The sequence below is a fragment of the Cupressus sempervirens genome, chromosome 9 (genome assembly GCF_028749045.1).
Source record: "Cupressus sempervirens isolate cs-2001-9-10 chromosome 9, ASM2874904v1, whole genome shotgun sequence".
NCBI classification, from domain to species: Eukaryota; Viridiplantae; Streptophyta; class Pinopsida; order Cupressales; family Cupressaceae; genus Cupressus; species Cupressus sempervirens.
In genome coordinates, this window is record NC_143126.1 from 744,589,792 (window position 1) to 744,608,698 (window position 18,907).

General features: G+C 34.1%; 1 pseudogene; it reads right to left on the bottom strand.

Annotated features, from left to right (window-relative positions):
- LOC149540849 (protein LATERAL BRANCHING OXIDOREDUCTASE 1-like) overlaps positions 1-18,089 on the bottom strand; it is a 69,129-nt pseudogene extending 51,040 nt beyond the window's left edge.
- Positions 18,090-18,907: the final 818 nt, after the last annotated feature.

The window sequence follows — 18,907 nt, forward strand, 5'->3', positions numbered from 1 at the left end:
ATGGGGAAAGTCAATGATGACAATAGGCTTTATTCCTTCTCCCACTTTGTGCCTATGAGTCCTTCCCAAGCCTTGTTAACTCACTCTACTTCACAAATAAACTTATGGCATGAGTGGTTTGGTCACCTTGACTTCTGCTCTCTTTAGCAACTTTGCTCTAAACATATGGTCAAAGGTCTGGCTAATATCAAATTTTCTAAGGGAGAGTGTTCATCTTGTTCAGTGGATATGAATCTCAAGGAGAAGTATGATAAAGGGAAGTCTTCGTGAGCTCCAATTGTTCTTCAACTAGTTCACAAGGTAGTAGCAGGTCCCTTTGTAGTGACTTCAATCAGCCAAGGCCACTACATACTCACATTTGTTGATGAATTTTCAAGATTCACTTGGGTTTTCTTCCTTCATCACAAGAATGAAGTAGTTCATAAGCTTCAAGACTTCAAGACTCATGTTGAACACAAGTCAAGGAAAGCCATCAAGGTAGTAAGGGTGGAAAATGACAACATATATTTAGATAGAAGACTAAAGAACTTTTGCAGAATTGAGGGGATTGATCTTTAGAACTCACCAGCATTTAGTCCGCACAAGATAGATGTTACAACTATGAGGATTAGGACTCTCAAGACCATGGCAAGTTGCATGATAAAGGCCAAGTCTCTTGATCCGACACTTTAAGTTGAAGCCATTAGTAGTGCTACTCACATACTTAATAGGTCTCCTCATCCAACCTTAGATGGCAAGACGCCTTTTGAGGCATGGTGTGGCAGAAAACCAATTGTGGATCACCTTAGAGTCTTTGGTTGTCCAGCATGGGAAAACCTATCTTCCAGGAGTTGTAAGGCACCATCACCTAGGCCTTTTACCTTTACTAGCTATGAAAACAATGTGAAGGCTTACATACTAATGGATCCAAAGACTCATGAGATCTTTGTGGAGAAGGATGTTCATTTTGAGGAGAGTTCACCAAGCTTATCCTCTACTCCTCTTGGCACATCATACATAGTGGAAACTGATAGTAACACCAGCAATAGTGCTTCAATAGGTTCAAACACGTGGGGTTCTATCGACAGTTGCAGTGAGAGGTCACATCAATCCAGTCCACATGCTTACATTGCCACAGTGAAAGGTCCATCACATCATGGTAAATCTCATCTTCCACCTATAGCTTCACTTAACTTGGGAGATAGACTTGAGGATTTACATCTTCTCATTGATGATGATTCTTCTACAATTGTTGCGAGGGCTCATGCTGACCCTGATGTCCATTCTCTACATGATCAATCTTTACAAGTTGGCATGATTGTGGATACTTATGAACAGAAATTAGTGGAGGTCCCTTTGTTAGTTGAGGAGATAGATGGTTCAATGGAATAGGTTCAACAAACATCCTTGACCAATCTTCATTCGTTCTTTTCAGCACAGTTGGAAGGGGTGAACATCAGAATCAATATAGGAATACTTGAGCAGGTTTTAGGGCTAGCATACATCTTCAGGAGTGTACATTTGCCTCTGTTTCTTCCTAAGGGGAGGAACATCATTCTGCATTCATGGACTAGCTTCTTCATCAAAGCGGTTTTCACTTGTTGGCATTCTTCTTTTGTGGGGTGAGCCTATTCTTTCTCTCTTCCTTCTCTTATTCTCTTATGTATATACTGGATGTATGTTGTAATGGGGGGGTCTTGATTACTCCATCCATTGATGCATCCATATTTATCTCTCTTTTTGGGGGAGGGTTTTTCCCATGAGGTTTTCCCTCTTTCCGTGCTTTATGGGAGATTTTCATTTTCATTATGTACATGGGTACCTAAAATGGCCTAGTAGCTAGGACCCATTATGCATCTTCATTCTGGTTCGTAAGCTTAAGGGCATTCCCCTAAGTTGCACTTAAGGGGGGGTGTTGGTGTAAATAAGTATTTACTTACTACACTTACTTAAGTTTACTTAGGTTAATGAATTATTTAATTATTTTGCATTATTTTATTATTTTTCTTTGTGATACACTTAGAAGTTTGCACACCTTTTGAGTTGTCATGTAGACAACACATGAGTACGCAACTCTATTTAAGCACATGGTGTCTACAACACTATTTTGCATGTCACACCCTTGTAGGCTTATCCCCTCATCATTGCACTTACTTCCACACTTAATGGAGGATAACCCATATCTAGTGGACATGTGCTTGGTTGTATGACACATCATGGTGTTGATTATGAGACATTCTAGATGTATCTGAGAGGCCTTTATATATAGGCACTCCTAGTGTACTGTTACATTGGATGAATGATGGCATATTGAATACATTGTCATTCTGATCATACTCTCTCTCTTTGGTCTATTGTGTGCTTGTGTTTGAGTTCTTAGTTCCTGGGTGAATTTTTCCCTTAGGAAAATTCTTACAGGGTTGACACAACTCTTAACAGGGTTGGAATCTTGTCAAAAGGATTCAAAGTCTCTTAAGAGGGACTAAAATATATTGAATGTATTTTATTGACTCCTAACAGGGTCCATCCTCTTGCAAGGAACTTATAAAATAGGACATAATTTTGAGGGTATCATCCCCATTAGGGATTTCCCTCTAATCAAGAATTTCCTAGTTAACAAATATCATGTTATTGTGTATGGCAATCTTTCTATGGTTCTTGCACTTAGTGGTTACATGTTTTAGATTTAATAAGGTTGATAAAAGTTTTTTTTTAATTTGATAAGTGAATCCTCAACCACTCCTCCCTTTCTCATTTACCTTGGTGAAATTCACTTTCTAACAACCTATATCAGAGTGTCAGGACAATAATGTAAAAGCTTAACAACTTAAGGAGATATAGGGAAAGTCATTTCAGAACATAGAGCCCAAAGTTTGACAAGGGATACTAGTTTGAGTTCATATTCTAAGTCATGCATTATCAAGGATAAAGATGGTAAGATGATTGGTATTGACACAAGAACAAGAGGTATTTTTTTTTAGTTGAAACATCTAATTTATTTGCTAAAGTTTATAATAGTTGGTTATGGAATAAGAGGTTTTGTTACATAAACTTTTTTAATATTGTGAAGTTTAGTACTATTCTATTTGCTATATATTTTTGAAAATTTGTAAATTCTAGTATCATGGAATGCAAGGAGTGTGTCATTGCAAAGAAAAAAAAGGTTTCTTTTTGAGAAAGAGGTTTACTACATTAGCAAAGTTGGGGATAGTACACAAATATTTTAGTGGAACTATAATACACACATATTTGAATGGTCCTAAAATGACAAAAGCCTTCTATGTTGAAAGGTATATCATGATTCTTGTCAATGATTTTACTAGGATGATGTGGGCAACATTTCTTAGAGAGAAATTTGAAGCATTTGAGAAGTTCAAGGTTTTTAAGAGTAGAGCTGAAAATGAATCTTGCTTGAAGATTAAATGTTTGAGATCTGATAGATGTGTAGAGTTTAGTTCAAATGATTTCAATTGTTTTTGTGAAGGGAATGACACTAATATACAAATTTCAAACCCTAAAACACTTGATAAGAATGGTATAATAAAGAGGTTAAACATATAAGTAATAGAGACAAAAAGACATAAGATGTTTGAGAACATTTAGCTTTGAAGATATTCAAGAGAGAAATAGTTAATACAACTGTATACACCATGAAATCAATATAGATTAGACAAGATATTGGTAAGACCTCCAATGAGCATTGGTTTCGACATGAACCCTCAGTTAAGCATTTTAGAATCTTTCAAAGTAAGTGTTACATTAAGAGAGAAGATTATATTGGTAAATTTGATGCAAGAAGTGACAAAGCTAAGTTTCTTGGTTTTTCATTGAAATACAAATCTTACAAATATACTTATCAAAGAACTAAGACTGCTTTTGAGAGTGCATATGTTGACATTGATGAGAAATTTGGAATTCAAGACAGAATGCTTGATAATAATTCTGATGAATAAATCAACCCAAAGGATAACAAGAAGAAAGTTGAGTTTTTTTATGTGACTAACATAGATTTTCAAAATGACATATAGATTGTGGAACAAAGAGAAGAACCAAGGAGTGAACCTAGAGCTAGAGTTAGAGTTGAGATACTCAAACTTAATAAGAATCTAGTAAAGAATCATCCTACCAATTATATTATTGGTAGAAAGGAAAAATGAGTGATGACATGGAATAATACACAAAGAAAAGAAATATGTTGGGTTTCACATGTAGAAAATAAAAGTGTTGATGAAGCTAGTAAAGATGACTTCTAGATAAAAGCTATGAGAAAAGGATTATATCAGCTTGAAAATAATGATACATGAGAATTGGTTCCTAGACCTAAGGACAAGAATGTTATTGGAACTAATGGGGTCTTTAGAAATAAGATGAATGAACAAGGTGAAGTTGTCAAAAAAAAAGCAAGAATGGTGTGTAAAGTTTATTCATAATAAAAGGAATAGATTATAAGGAAACATTTGTAACTTTTACTAGAATAGAAGCAATTAGAATGTTTTAAGCATATATGACTAACAAGAAATTCAAAGTGTATGAGATGGATTCCAAATCAACATTTATGAATGGAGAACTCGAGGAAGAAGTTTGCATTGAGTAGCGAGAAGTTTTTTCTCTGAAAGGAGGATATATGGTTTTCAATTTAAAGAATGCATTATATGGATTGTAACAAGCACCTAGAGAATGGTATGCAAGTTTAAAAAAGTATTTGAAGAAATTGGGATTTTCTAAAGGTACTATAGATAGTAGTTTGTAGGAGATTGAGAATGGCTTACTAATTGTTGAAGTATAGTAGGGTAAAAACACAAACCCGTGTCACCATTTTGTAAAGGAAAAGGCTACCAAAAGTATAACTATTCACCTTCCATGACATAAAATTGGTATTATTACTTAAGATTTTGAAGTAAATTAATGAAATTTGTAGAAGTAGATGAAGTTTAGGATTATAATTTTTAATTTTTATTTGGAATGAAAATTGATATATTTTCCTAATTTTTATAAATATTTTTTTAGTTGGTTAAAAAAATTGAAAATTAGGGGTCTAATTCCCACCACAAAACTATATGGAAATAAACTTATTTCTATTTGATCTCAGACCATGTTATAGATAACATAAATAGCTAGAACAATAAATTTAAAAAAAATTTACTTCAGAACTATATTTTCTCTTTTATAATGATTCAAATTTTAACTCACCTGAAATTGATAGTTTTCATCTCCCACCACATTTTTCAAAAAACATATATTCTAATAAGAAGAAACATTATACATTCTAGAAGAGGACTCTCCTCTCGACAACATCATATAATTTTTTTTAAAAATTGAGACGATTTTTAAAAAAATCTTTCTAAAAATTGACATCTTTCTGAGGGTTAAAATATGTACTTGTGGAATATTGTTAATTACAATATACTACATCTAATTAAAACACTCTAAAATATATATAACAATATTGTTGACTTTGATATCTATAAAATGGTGTTTATATGCTATTAAAAAAATATCACAAATATAGTAAGAGTTATCGAAATGTTAGTTTTCTGAAATAATTTTATTTCTTTAGTAATTGGATATAAACTAGTATAAAAATTGCATTTAATAGACATTTCCAATTGGAAAAGTGTGAGACCATATACATCTTAGATTGAATGAATATATCTAGATCATATGTTTGAAAAAAATAAATTTAAATAGAGATTCTCAAACTTAGTCATTTTGATAAGTCATCGTAAAAGGTGACACAACTTTGCACTTTTACCTAGTGAGTATGTCTAAGAAACTTGTGTTACATTCAAACACAATGCACATTTCTATAAAGTATCACATTTTGAGAGAGCAAGTTGTAGAGAAAAAAACCAAATTAAGTATATCAATACAAATGAGAACATGGTAGATATATTTTCAAATCCTTTCTCAAATGATATGTTTGAGTACTTGAGAAGTATGGTTGAGGTTATCCCCCTAACTACTTACGAGTAGTTGATATAGAGATTGTATTAGTTTAGTGCTATAGCGCACTATTCTTTATTTGTATTGGATGTTTAGTACTTCCTCTATGGTGGAGTATTTGTGATTGAGCTAACTCATATATGACTCTTGGCAACTCATATTTAAAATTTTCTTTGAACAAGTGATTTTATTGAAGATCTTATGTAGAAGAATTGGCATAATGATGCATTTTTCATTGATGTTAATGGGGGAGAATACATACATTGAAAACATCTCAAGGTACCTTGGGAGAACTATACATAAAATGAGGAAAGATAGTCAATGTGGGAGAAGCACATTGATAGAGAGATGCTCTCAAGATTTAGATTTGATTGATTGAGATGATTTGAAAAGGAATAATCCGATCATAGTATAGTGGAGAAACTAAAATAGAGATGCACATTTGGTATTCATGGAACTTATATTTTTTTCATCTATGTTGTCATCAATGCCAAAGGGGGAGATTGTTAGCATGAATGCTGATGGTATTCCTATGGGGAACTATACTAGCATTGTTGTATCATTTGGGAGGTTTTTAGAAAGATTGTGTATTGCATTCATGAGTATGTTTGTCATTAATGTCAACATACTAAAGGTTATGTGAACTCTAACAGAGTAGGAGATAGAGATCGAGGTTTCACAGTTTGAGGATTGAATATAAGCCTATACACAATTGATGATGTGTTATAAAAAGTGTCCTAATTATGTGGTTATGCACTCATGCAGATATGAAGGGGATTGAATATAAGTCTATACATAATTGAGGATGTGTTATAAAAAGTGTCCTAATTATGTGGTTATGCACTCATGCAGATATGAAGGGAGTTGATAGTTATTCAAGATTTATTGTAAACAGTGTTCAGATAGAGTTTCTAAGAATTATTTAGTGTTATTTTGATTATATCTCCTAGAAAAGATAAAATCTGGTTAAGGAAAATTGTATAAAGGTAGAAGACATGACAAATATGGAGCAGTAAAACATGCACATCTTGATGTTATATGTGTGAAGGATTGTGATGACTGCAAGCCCACAATATTATAAAATTGTGAAAAGATGTAATGTAACTTGTATTGTATTTTCTTAATGTGGTCCTATATTAATTGTAAATTGAGAAAGCCTTAAGGTCGACTCGATAATTAGTTTCAAGACTTGGTATAAAAGAATGTGTATATTGGAGAGTGATCAAGTGGTGTGATTTATATGTAATGAGAGTATGTGAACTTGGATGTGAGATCTAGTGAACCTAATATTGAATATCTTAATATTACAAAACTATTTGGTGCGGTTAAGGCACAAAGAGGCTATAGAGAGACTATATTTGGAAAAGAGGTTTCTATTGAAATTTTTTATTGGTATTATTTTGTGAAGGATAGTACTAAAGATAGTTGGATAGTGAGTATGATGGTTTTTCCCCTAAAGCAGTTTGAACACTAGGTCCTTCTACCATCCACAATTCCTAACAGGGTTGGAATCTCCTCACATGGATTCGAAGTTAGTTAAGATGGACTGATATGTACTGAAGGTATTTCATTGAATACTAACATGGTCAATCCTCTTTCAAGGACCTTATATATTAATACATAATTTTGTGGGTACCATCCGCACTAGAGTTTTCCCTCTGATCAAGGGTTTTCATAGTTAACCAATCTAGTGTTATTATGTATGGTGATCTTACTATGGTTGTTGCACTTATTGGTTAAATTTTTTGGACTTAATAAGTTTACTTTCTAACATTATTACAACTCAAGAAATGATTCTACGTGTCATGGACTATGGGTAAGATCACAATTAGAGAAGTAGATGCTAAAATCCTCATTTGTCATCTAATGAACATGAAGCCTCCCTTTTAGGTTTTCGCTCTATGTTATGTTAGACTATCCTAAATTAGGAACATAATAATGTTCCTTATTAGGGGCATTATTCCTCATTTGTGTTAATTTTTTGTATAGTACAAGATTTTCTTTCGCATGCCCATTTTGGACTTTTCTCAACCTCATATCTATTCCTTGAAAGGTCTACTAATTATCTCTACAAATACATATATAGCCAACCCCCACATTCTTGTATGAAGGCTAGTTTTTCCTCCATACACTCCTTCAAAGAGAGAAATCACTACCAAATAAATTATGTTGTTTGAACCTTTAATTAGTGTAAACCTTACTCGAATGCCCTCTCCTAACATTCAAATTCTTCGAGTTTCAAAAATACCTTCTCTTTGACAAGTAAAAGTATGATTTGAGTAGAAAGGTTTCAAATTCATACCTTACACCCTTTTCCCTAATGATCTTCATTCCCCTTTATTTTCCTACCTTCTTAGAAGATCAAACTATCTAGTTGATTATCTATAGTTATATTATTCTTTCCTATATCCTATGTTTTGTCTCTTATAAGAAGATCTAATCTTAACATTTTCTTATACTATATTACATTCCTTATTCCATTTTCAAACCTTCTACCCCTTCCCCCACTCTCTTATCCATTATTCTAAAGAAATTCTTTAAGCACTCATTTTCACGATTATTGTCATTCCTTCTCGAATGTTTATTAATAGGAATTTTCTTATTGTTAATAATATTTATTTAGTGGACTTTGACTATTTTTTTCAAAGAGTAAAAGTATTATGATATTATCATAATTTTTTTGGATTAAAGAATCATTTGGTTATAATTATTTGAATGAATAGTGGAATGATCAATACATAATTTAAAAAGCATAAAAATAAACTATGTATGGGCTGATGTATGTTGGATTAGGAAAACATAACAAATATGTAGTCATACACATTGAGATGTTTGCAAGCAAAGATAAATAGTAGCCAAAGAAGGTTTATCTTTTTATTCATGTTGCTGATTATTTCTCACACAAAAGGGTGCAATTTAATTTCAAATACAATAAGTCTTATCAATGTTTAGAGGATAAAGGGTAAACCTTGCTTCTATTAAAGTAGGAAAAATATAAGTATTTGAATACTCCATATCTAGAAGAGGTGTATTGGTATTGAGAAGTTGAGTAAAAATTAATAGTATCCTTTTAATGAGTCTCAATGACTTAGTTTTCTTATCCACTTACCATCACAAGGGAGTATGGTGACTAATGATGGGCCAAGGATGTATATAGAGTCCTCAATGAATAAAATATAAATAAGTTTTACATTTTTTAATTAGATTGTAGCTTTCATATGTTTTTAGTATTTTGTTCATGGTTTAAAAGATATGCACAGTAAATACAAGTTGCATTTAGTACCTATTTTTAGTGGTCCTTATTTGTATAGATGGTTATTCGTAATATTTAGTTTAGTCTCTTTAAAGCTCATATTAGGTTTAGTTATTTCTCATTGTACCTCTACTACCCCAAATTTATTCTAGGGATATTAATGAGGCATTATTATCCCTTTCTCCTAGATCTTTATGTAGTCAAAATACATTTGGATGGAAAGTAGTATAAAGAATGGAAAAAGATGCAATGTTAGCTAAAAGAATTGTAAAGAAAAAAAATTGTGTTGGCAGTGGGCCATCATCTCTTAATGGATTCATGAGACTGTTTAATAGCCTCCTATACCTTCTATAAGTCTAGTGTTTGCATCAAGCATTGAGAGGTCCATCTTTTGGTGCATTGAAAACCCTAGAAATTAACAAGTGGTATTAGAGCAAGGTGGATTGTTTTAAGTGAGCTAGTATCCCTTGCTAGATGTGCGACATGGTTTGACAACATGTTTTCTGCATTTCTCTATCTTGTTTGGTGGGCTTGATCTCTAAGCCTCTCTTTTGAGTTTTATCCTTATATAATATTACTTAATATTTTAAAGTAGCATACATTATGTATTCAAATAAATGAAACTTAAAAGTATCCATTCTATTAATATTTATTAAACCTTAAATAATTATAATATATTTAAATTTATAATATAAATTTAACAATATGCTTTATTTAATTTTCTTTTAATGAAATGTAATATACTCATAATACTTTTGAGAAACCTATAATATTGCACCTTGGAGGCTCTACTAGGGTTTCATGTGATCTTTTTGTTTTCTTGCATACAACTCTCTATTTGAGCTTTCCTTTTATTGTTTCCACTTGTCAAACCACATTTACTACGGGAGTTTTTAGGCTAGCTTATAATGGCCCTGGCAAGTGGTGACCCGATTCCTTATAGTGATGTTCACATTGCTACTTTAGAAAGCCATGGCACCTCCACTGAGCAAACATCCTTGCAAATTTTTCCTAATGGTTTTTCATGAGGTAATCCTAATATTATCCTTCCTTTGCAAGAACTTGATGGTGCTTGTGATTGGTTAGAACAATGTACCTTGATAGGGTATTTTGTGGGTAGGACTCCTCCTAAAGCTATGCTCCAAGTATGGGTTAACAAGAGTTGGACTCCTCGTGGAGTCCACCTTGACGCTGTACAAAATCTTACCAAAATCTTACCTTGTCATTGAAATCTCTAAACAATAAAAGCTTAGGGTTTCAATGTGGGTAGAGTTCCCAAGTTTACATTTTCCATGTTGGCCTTTTATTAAGTCCATTGCTAATACTCTTTGCAATGTTATCACAAAGGAACATGAGAAATTTTTCAAGGCTCACCCTCAGAAACATGTTTGCATCAAGGTTGATCTTTCCAAGGATCTTAAGGATGTTGTGAAAATATAGATTGGGGCTCAAACCTTTTCTCAAAAGGCACTTTATTTGAACCTACCCGACACCTACTATAGGTGTGAGTTAGTGAAACACAAGATTAGAGATTTCCCTTTGGCTATGCCTAGGGTTAAATCCCAACCTAAAGAGGTTCTTGTGAAACCAATAGAAGGGAAAAAAGAAGAATGGACTACTATTGCATGCAAGAGAAAGGCTTTCTTGGCTCCAAAATAGTCATATGCGGCGGTCATTTTGATTCTTCCTATTTCAATAGGAGCACAAACCCCATCTAGTTTAGGGATACAAGTGGTCTTTTTGGAACCAAAATTGGTGTTTAAAAGGTTTCAAACCCTAGTGATTCCAAGGGGATTAAGGTGGCCATAGAGCTAATGCCTTGGTTGTTATTCATACCCCTCTTATTAGTTCTCCCATAGTGACTAAGAATGTATGGTGTTCTTTTAGTCCTCTTGGACGTGCTGAGAAACCAAAGGACAAATGATGGGCCATCAATCTAGTGGGTTTTCCTTCTGGCTTTAACCCTATTTCTACCATCTTCAAGAATAGTTACCCCTCTCTTGAGGACAAGGAAGATATGGAAGAAATTTCATGAATTTTTTATTATGGAACATGCGAGATCTCATAGACCTCTCCAAAAAGTACTATGTCAGGATCATAGACATGGAAATTTAGATTTTCTCTATATTCAAGAAGTTAAGATCTCTAGTTTCATGCTTTCTTGTGCATGTCATGTCATTATATTTTCCTCTCAATGTGATGCTAACAGAGGTGGTGTAGTTACTATCTGGTCACCTTGTCCTCACTTTGTTGTTATTTTGCACAGTTTTGATCCCATGCATAGAAGCATTTCATTTTTCTTTCCATTAACAATCATTCTTTTGGACTCATTAATGTTTAAGGTCCCAATGATGCTGTGAAAAGATATCAATTGTGGGGTTGGCTAGTTGACAACTTGCCTCCAGCTACTTGGGTTATGTGTGGTGACTTCAATATGGTTGAGGTGGCCTCTGACAAAGATGGCATTTTTCCTGTTCACTGGACAACGGGGAAAAGGGAAGCCTGGTACTACATGTGCAATAAATTGGGCCTTTTTGATCCAAATACTAACTACCACCAACATAGTGGGGTTTGGTACACTTGGTCTAACTTTCAAGCTAGCTTTGACTACATTTTAAAGCATCTCAATTATGCCATAATTATTGTGCAATCTTTTTTCTCCAAGGTAAACTTTAAGCAACCCCCCTCGAAAAAGAGATATAAAAATATTGGCGAATCTTACATTATTTTCAAAACTAAAAATAATTTCTATTATTAATTGGCGAATCTTTAACTATTTAAATATTTTTTATAACTAAATTAAATAAATATGTGGTGATTTTAAATATTTTTAAGAATTAAATTATTAGCCAAAATTTCCTAAAATTAACCAATTAGCAAATATTAGCCACTAAAAAGTACCCTATTTTTCTCCTTTTTTGAGGATCAGGATTTACCTATCATTCCCTTGCCAGATGTGACATTATCTAATCACTATCCCATTTTTTTTGCCATTTCATGGCAAACAACTATCCAAAAAGCTGGCATGTCACAATTCGTCCTCAACACGTCTGTGTTGATGCATGCTTCCACTATTGCTCATATCCTACATGTTTGGAATTTGGAGCCATGTCCACATTCCCAGACAAGGTGGATTCAGTGGTAGAATGATACCATTACTAGAATTACTCATTTTCATGCCATTACCAGAATTACTCATTTTCTGCACATCTATGGATGGTAGTTAGCAGTTTTGAGAAGGCAGTCTTATGAATCCACTACTTCTGTGCTCAAAAAAGCTTTTGAGTCTCTCACCCTTAATCCTTTTGATGTTGATTTGAAAATTTAGCTTGTCAAACTTTGCCATGGCAAACAAGTTGCAAATAATTATACCACTCTGGGAGCCCAATTCAAAGGTTGCCTCCATTGGTTGGAGGTTGGTGATAAACTTTGAAGGAGTTTTTCTTGGCTCTTTTGAGCTTGCCATACTAATTTTGAGATTAAAAAAATCAAACAAGGCACTTCTATTCTCTCCAATCTCCCTGACATCCTAAAAACATTTGTTCATCATTATGAGAATGTTTTTGCTTCTCAAGAAAATTTGGTTGCTCAGGAGGAAGCTCTCAGAAAGTTTATTTCTATTACTCCAAACCACTTAACAGTTGAGCAACATGCTTTCTGTGAGCAACTTCTTACCCTCTAAGACCCAAAATTGGCTCATTGCCATTATACCAATTCTGGCCTATTCTGATCAATCCTAAGACCTATTATAATAGGCAATTCTTATTTTTCTACTCGCTACTTGACTTAATTGTCAAATGCTTAAAACCATAATCTGCATTAATCACACTCTTTATTTAATTCCTATAGTATTGACTCATATTAGTCACATTAAACCTATTGATTAAAATTTAATTTAATTATTAAGTATTTATACTTTAATTAAATTAAATCATCACCTAAGGCTAATGTACTAAGGAATTAAATTTATTTAATTTAATAAATATGTCTATTCTAATTAATTGAATGAAATTATTCAATTAAATGAAAAAGACATTTATGAGGTTATATCTCACTTTATTAAATTAAATAATATCTTCAAAATCTTCTCTTTAGTTCCAAAATGGAAACTTTGAGTGAACTATCTCTCAAATTGGAATTAATCTAGCTAACTTGTTCCCACACTTATGAAAAGCTCAGTTAACTCTCCTTTCTTAAGGAAGTTTCCATTTTAGTTGAATCTTTGCTTCAATCCTAACCATTGATCTAAGTTGATCTCACCCGTTGATGGATTCCAGGAAATCTATTTAAGTGAATCATAATTCCTCATTATAGAGGCTGAATCAAATTTCTATCGAATTGATGCTACGTTATATACTCATCTAGCTTATTACATTCACATATTCTCATTCCTATATTAATGACATTTAGAGTTAAAATGCATACATTTAATCTACTTTTTTTTATAAGTTCTTAGATTATTTGCATAAAACATTTAGACTAACTTGCACACTCATATAGAATTAGTTGCATTCTTAAATCCTTCATTCTTAGAGTGTCTGGTTGCTTACACCTCAAATCTGAGGATATCTAATAAGCAAAATCTCTTTAAATAGAAGGCAACAGGTCATCTTCTTGGATTTGTTTTGAGTGAACAATCTCATGTTCATCTCGAGATGAATCCGCATACAAAGACCATGTTGAAGTGTGTGTGTTAAACAGAGGCCACATTCCATGCATACAAGTAGATGATAAGTCCCTTGAGTATGATGGGTTCCCTTGTCAATTTTACAAAAACTTCTAGGAATATATTGGTCTTGGTATGCATAATGCTTATCTTGAAAGCTATCATTCTAAAATTCTAAGAGTTGTTATCAACAAAGGAAACCTCAAATTCATACTTATAGCTGGAGATCCAAAGGATATTTACAATTGGAAGCCTATTACCCTTTTGAATGTATCATATAAGATTATTACAAAGGAAATTCCTATCAAAATTCATCACCTCGTGCCTTTAATTGTGAGGCCTGAGCAAACTGGCTTTGTCAAGTCCAGATATATTCTAGATAATATTATTTTTGTTTGGGAAGGAATGCAGGGGGTTCGCAAGTCTAAGAAACCAGCTATTTTTTTGAAAATAGATTTTGCAAAAGCCTATGACCAAATTGAATGGCCTTTCATTTTGGCTATGCTCCAAGCTCTTGGTTTTGGTCTCAATTTCTCCAGTCTGTGGAGATGCTCTTTGGAGATGTTAATGCTTGCATTACCATCAATAGCTCCCAATCTAACACCTTTGGGCTTTTTCGTTCCATTAGGCAAGGTTGCCCTTTGGCTCTGATGCTTTATGTTCTTACTGCTGAAGGATTTGGCTATTTACTAACCCACTTTGTGTCTTCTGGTTTGGTTCATGGAATTTCTTTGCCATAATCCTCTTCCTAGTTGGTCAATGGTCATTTTTTTGATTATTCCTTTCTCACTCTTTTGGAGAATGAAGAAAAAATTAATAATACCTTAAATTTTCTTAACACTTTTTGTCAAGCCTCTAGCTCTGCTATTCAATGGCATAAAATGTTCTGTTATCACTAGTATTTTTTGCCAGCACCACCTTCGTTGAACCAATTTGAATGGAAATGGGTCTCTCATGGGGAGATCTTCCACTTTCTAGGAATTCCTTTTGCCTTCCAAGTGTCACCAGTGGATCTGTGGAATTAGAGAGATTGTTCCATGATTTTCACTGGGCCTTTGGTTCCAATCATCATGGCTTTCAAAGAGTTGTTTTAGATTTTTGTTCTCTCCCAAATGAGTCTGGAGGCCTTGGCCTTCTCTCCAAATAGAAGCAAGGCCTTGCTCTATGTGCCAAATGGATTATTCATGCCATCACTAGAGATGAAGCTTGGAAGATTTTTGTTCGGCATTATAGTTCTCCCAAATTTTCTATCAACATGCCTACATAGAAGGGGATTGGCTTTCATGACCTTCTCATCATGCAACAACATGTGCTCATACATGGCTCTTTTATTATCAAGAGCATATGGAAACCTTGGGAAGCTATTAAGCCTTGGCTTCATTGATCTAGTGATGAGTTTTGCGATGGGCTCTCTTTGATCCAGCAGAACATTTGGTGATCTCCCTTGTTTTCCATCCAAGGTATTCCTCTTTCCAAGACTCAAGGCATTAATGCTCTACATTTTTTCAAATGAGGCATCAAGACTCCTGAAGATCATTTCATGAGGGTTTCCATGAGTTTCAGATCTTTGGAAGATATCCATGTCCAATACAGTCTTTCCCATTCAGATCGATAGACTTTTGACTTATTTCCTTTTGCAATTCTAGAGCACTTAATTCATAAAGTAGGTATTTAGTCTGTTAGACCTTGATAAACTAATTGAAAGTGGTATCCTACCACTCCTTTCACTAGTTACAAACAATGCCTAGGTTATAGATGGCTTTCTCCCCATCTGTTGATAGTGGATACACTCATTTAGAGATAGCATTTGCAATCTTCTCCTTCTTAGTGAAGAAAATGCTTTGACACTATTTGGAGTGGTATTATAGAACCCAAGATTTCTTGCTTGGTGCCTGGTTTTTCAAGGTCTTTCTCTTGGACCTTGGCTCAAGCATATTGGGGTTCTAGATCCTAGGTGTCCTTTCTATGGCCAACTAGAGTCCTTCCCACATATTTTCTAGTTTTGTAGATGTGCTCAAAATCATTGGCACTAGGTTCATGATTTTTTTAATCCATTTCAGCCTAAACCCTTTTCTTGGCACATGGCTATTTTGGGTGATTCCCCTAGGATCCCTCGAAACTTTACCTAGATCTGATATACCTTCAAGATGGGGATTTTATTCACTCTGTGGAAAGATAGAAAGGATGATGTTTTCACTCACAGTTTTTTTGATATTAATATTGTTATGTACACTAAAGCATGCATTTGAAATAATGTAGTGATACAGATTCAAGTATAAGAAAACAAGGTGGCCTACCTTCAAGAGCTTCTCAATCACTAGGCCAATGCCCCTTGTACTATTACCAGAGTGCCTCCAAATGCCTTAGTTGATACCTCGACACCTAGAGGCTGACACTAGAGGCGCATTCGCCGCTCGTATACTCTACGTTCCCAGGCTTCCCACCACCACTCTCCTAGTGGTGGTGATGATGGATGGAAGAGCCGCTTGGTTTCCCTACCTTGTGGTGGCACTAGTTGGTCCTCGACTCCTCTTGGTGCTCGGCGAGTGGTTTCTAGGAAATAGCCTTTTTGCCTAGTACTGGCCATTTCACCTCCTCGACTAGACATGAAGGATGTTGACCAGGCCACTGATGCTATTGCTTATGGTTGGACTATTCCCAGTCTGCCTCCCAATCCCAAGGATGGTTGGGGTTTTCATGATAGAGATGAGTCACCTCCTTCAATAGGCACTGCTTTAGCCACTTGAGGGTTTCTTTATATGTTTTTATTTTATGAAAAGTTAATAGTTCCGACTTTGACCGTGTGAACTCTTGTGGGGTGATCTTGTATCCCTTGGCCCATTTTTGTGAATTGTAATCTTAGTATATTATTTATCAATAGAAAATAACTATTCATAAAAAAAAATACTTTTGAGGTTATTAGCCTGAAGAAGAACATAAAACAGTTAATACTCCAATAACTATAATACTATTGCTAGGGGGTACAAAAATAAATTTAAATTGACAGCAAACGAGATCCGTTGTAGTAGAAGTACTCAAATCAAGATGATCAACTTTGTAAGATTTCTAATTTTTCTTATATGGAAAAGTTAAGAGATGCTATATAATTGTCAGAACACGCATTGACATTCAATCCACATTACTAGGCTGTTGAAATCAGTTATTTTCATTAGGAATTCTAAATAATTGTGTTCAGGGCATACTCTATAATGAGCACAGTACCGCCTAATTATTCCCAACATATCAACCGCTGATTATAGACGACATTAAAATATAAAACAAAGGTCTAATCCGAGCGGATTCTAGTTTATTATAACCTAACATAAACTAGTGGCGAGACTTCACATTTATTCTCAGACCCTCGCGAAATCTAGGGATTTCTTCCCCTTCAGTTTGTTGGTGAGATAATGGCTATTGTAGTCTGCATGTATATAGTTCTTGTATAGGCTTGCATGGCCTTCATCTATAAATTGAGGCAGTGGACCCAGCTTTGGTGGATTTACCTGAAGAGTAGAGGCTTTGTGGTCCAAAGGTTTTCCTTGTGAAGAGAGTTGCGCATGGTCGCCAAGGCCATCATGTCACACCAGTCTAACTTCTGCTTATCTAAGAAAATGAAAGCATGGAATCATTGTATACTTCCGCTTTTTCTTCAAGTGGCAAGCTGTAAAATTCCCTCACCACTTTCTTTATCAACTCCAGTAGCCCAAGGTCAATTCCATGAGAGAGAGAAGACATAAGGATTATAAGTCACAATCAATAGATAGCATATTTTGACAGCGAAGGCCAACTAGATTCAACATCTAGGTTTACATTTTCTATGAATATAGAAAACTTATCTAAATCTATGAATATGCAAATTATATAAATATCCCATGTAGTTTGAAATACTTAGCGGATGAAACTAAGAAGCAAATAATAATGATAATGCAGAAATCAGATATCATGTTTCCTTTAGAAGGAAAGTGATGTAAATGTGCACGTACAAACCTGGAAGAAACCCCATTCTTTACAAGCACCGGCAAGCCTGTCCATTTCATGCTATCTAGCGGAATGGTTTGATGAGAATAACATGGCCATGTCAATGAGAGGGACATGGAGGCCAGGGGGAGCACCTAGTGCTGTACATCCAATCCTCTCTTTTGGTGGTCGAATATATCTTTCTGGTACATCCTCACGCTTCAATTTTGCAAGCTCCTGCACATCATCAACTTTGAAAGATGTGCACAGTTTGGGGGTTGAACTGGCCATGATCAAAACCGGTAATACAGATCTTCTCTAATTCCTATGCTTGGTAGACCTAATTGATGCAGTCTTAACTGTTCAGACACGCTGCATGTTTTTAAATATGAACAGCTAGTAGTTTATATAAGCAAACAAACAAGAATCAGCATCCAACAAAGGTTATAATGCTATTCTCATTGTGGGATGAAATTGTGTTCTAGCTCCATAGTGTAGAATCTGTTAACTTTTTTGTCGCTCTATACTGGACAGTTAGACAAGCATTGATTGCAATTAAATCTTAACACAGCATTGCATTTACATCATTAATCAGACTAGCCTAGTCCTAGTTATTTGTCATTAGTGGTCTCCATTGAATACACGTCGATTAATGATAACAATCATCTGCAGTTTAAACTGATATTAGAAAAATGAGAATTTATCTAAAGTATGGTTGGTTTATATGGACATTTTTACTATTCCAAAGTTATACTATTTCAAAATTTATACCGCATTGGTACAATTTAAGTTGAAATGAAATTAGGGGTTTTGAGAATAAAGTTTTGTAGTCTAAAGAAGGTACTAACGTTATAGTAATACAATTGTCTTAGAATTAGATGATATTAGGAAACAAAGTGAAAATATTTAATTTTGAATTCATTCCATGATTTATAGTTCTAGTTTTTATATCTACATAAAGTTAATTATTATAACTTCATGTCTCTTATGAATGATAATATTGGAGCCAATGCAATCAATGTATTTTTACTCATTTATATTATATTAAATATATTAATTAATTGTTCTTTCTTAAAAAAAAAAAGTTAACATCTTTATAAAATTAGGGT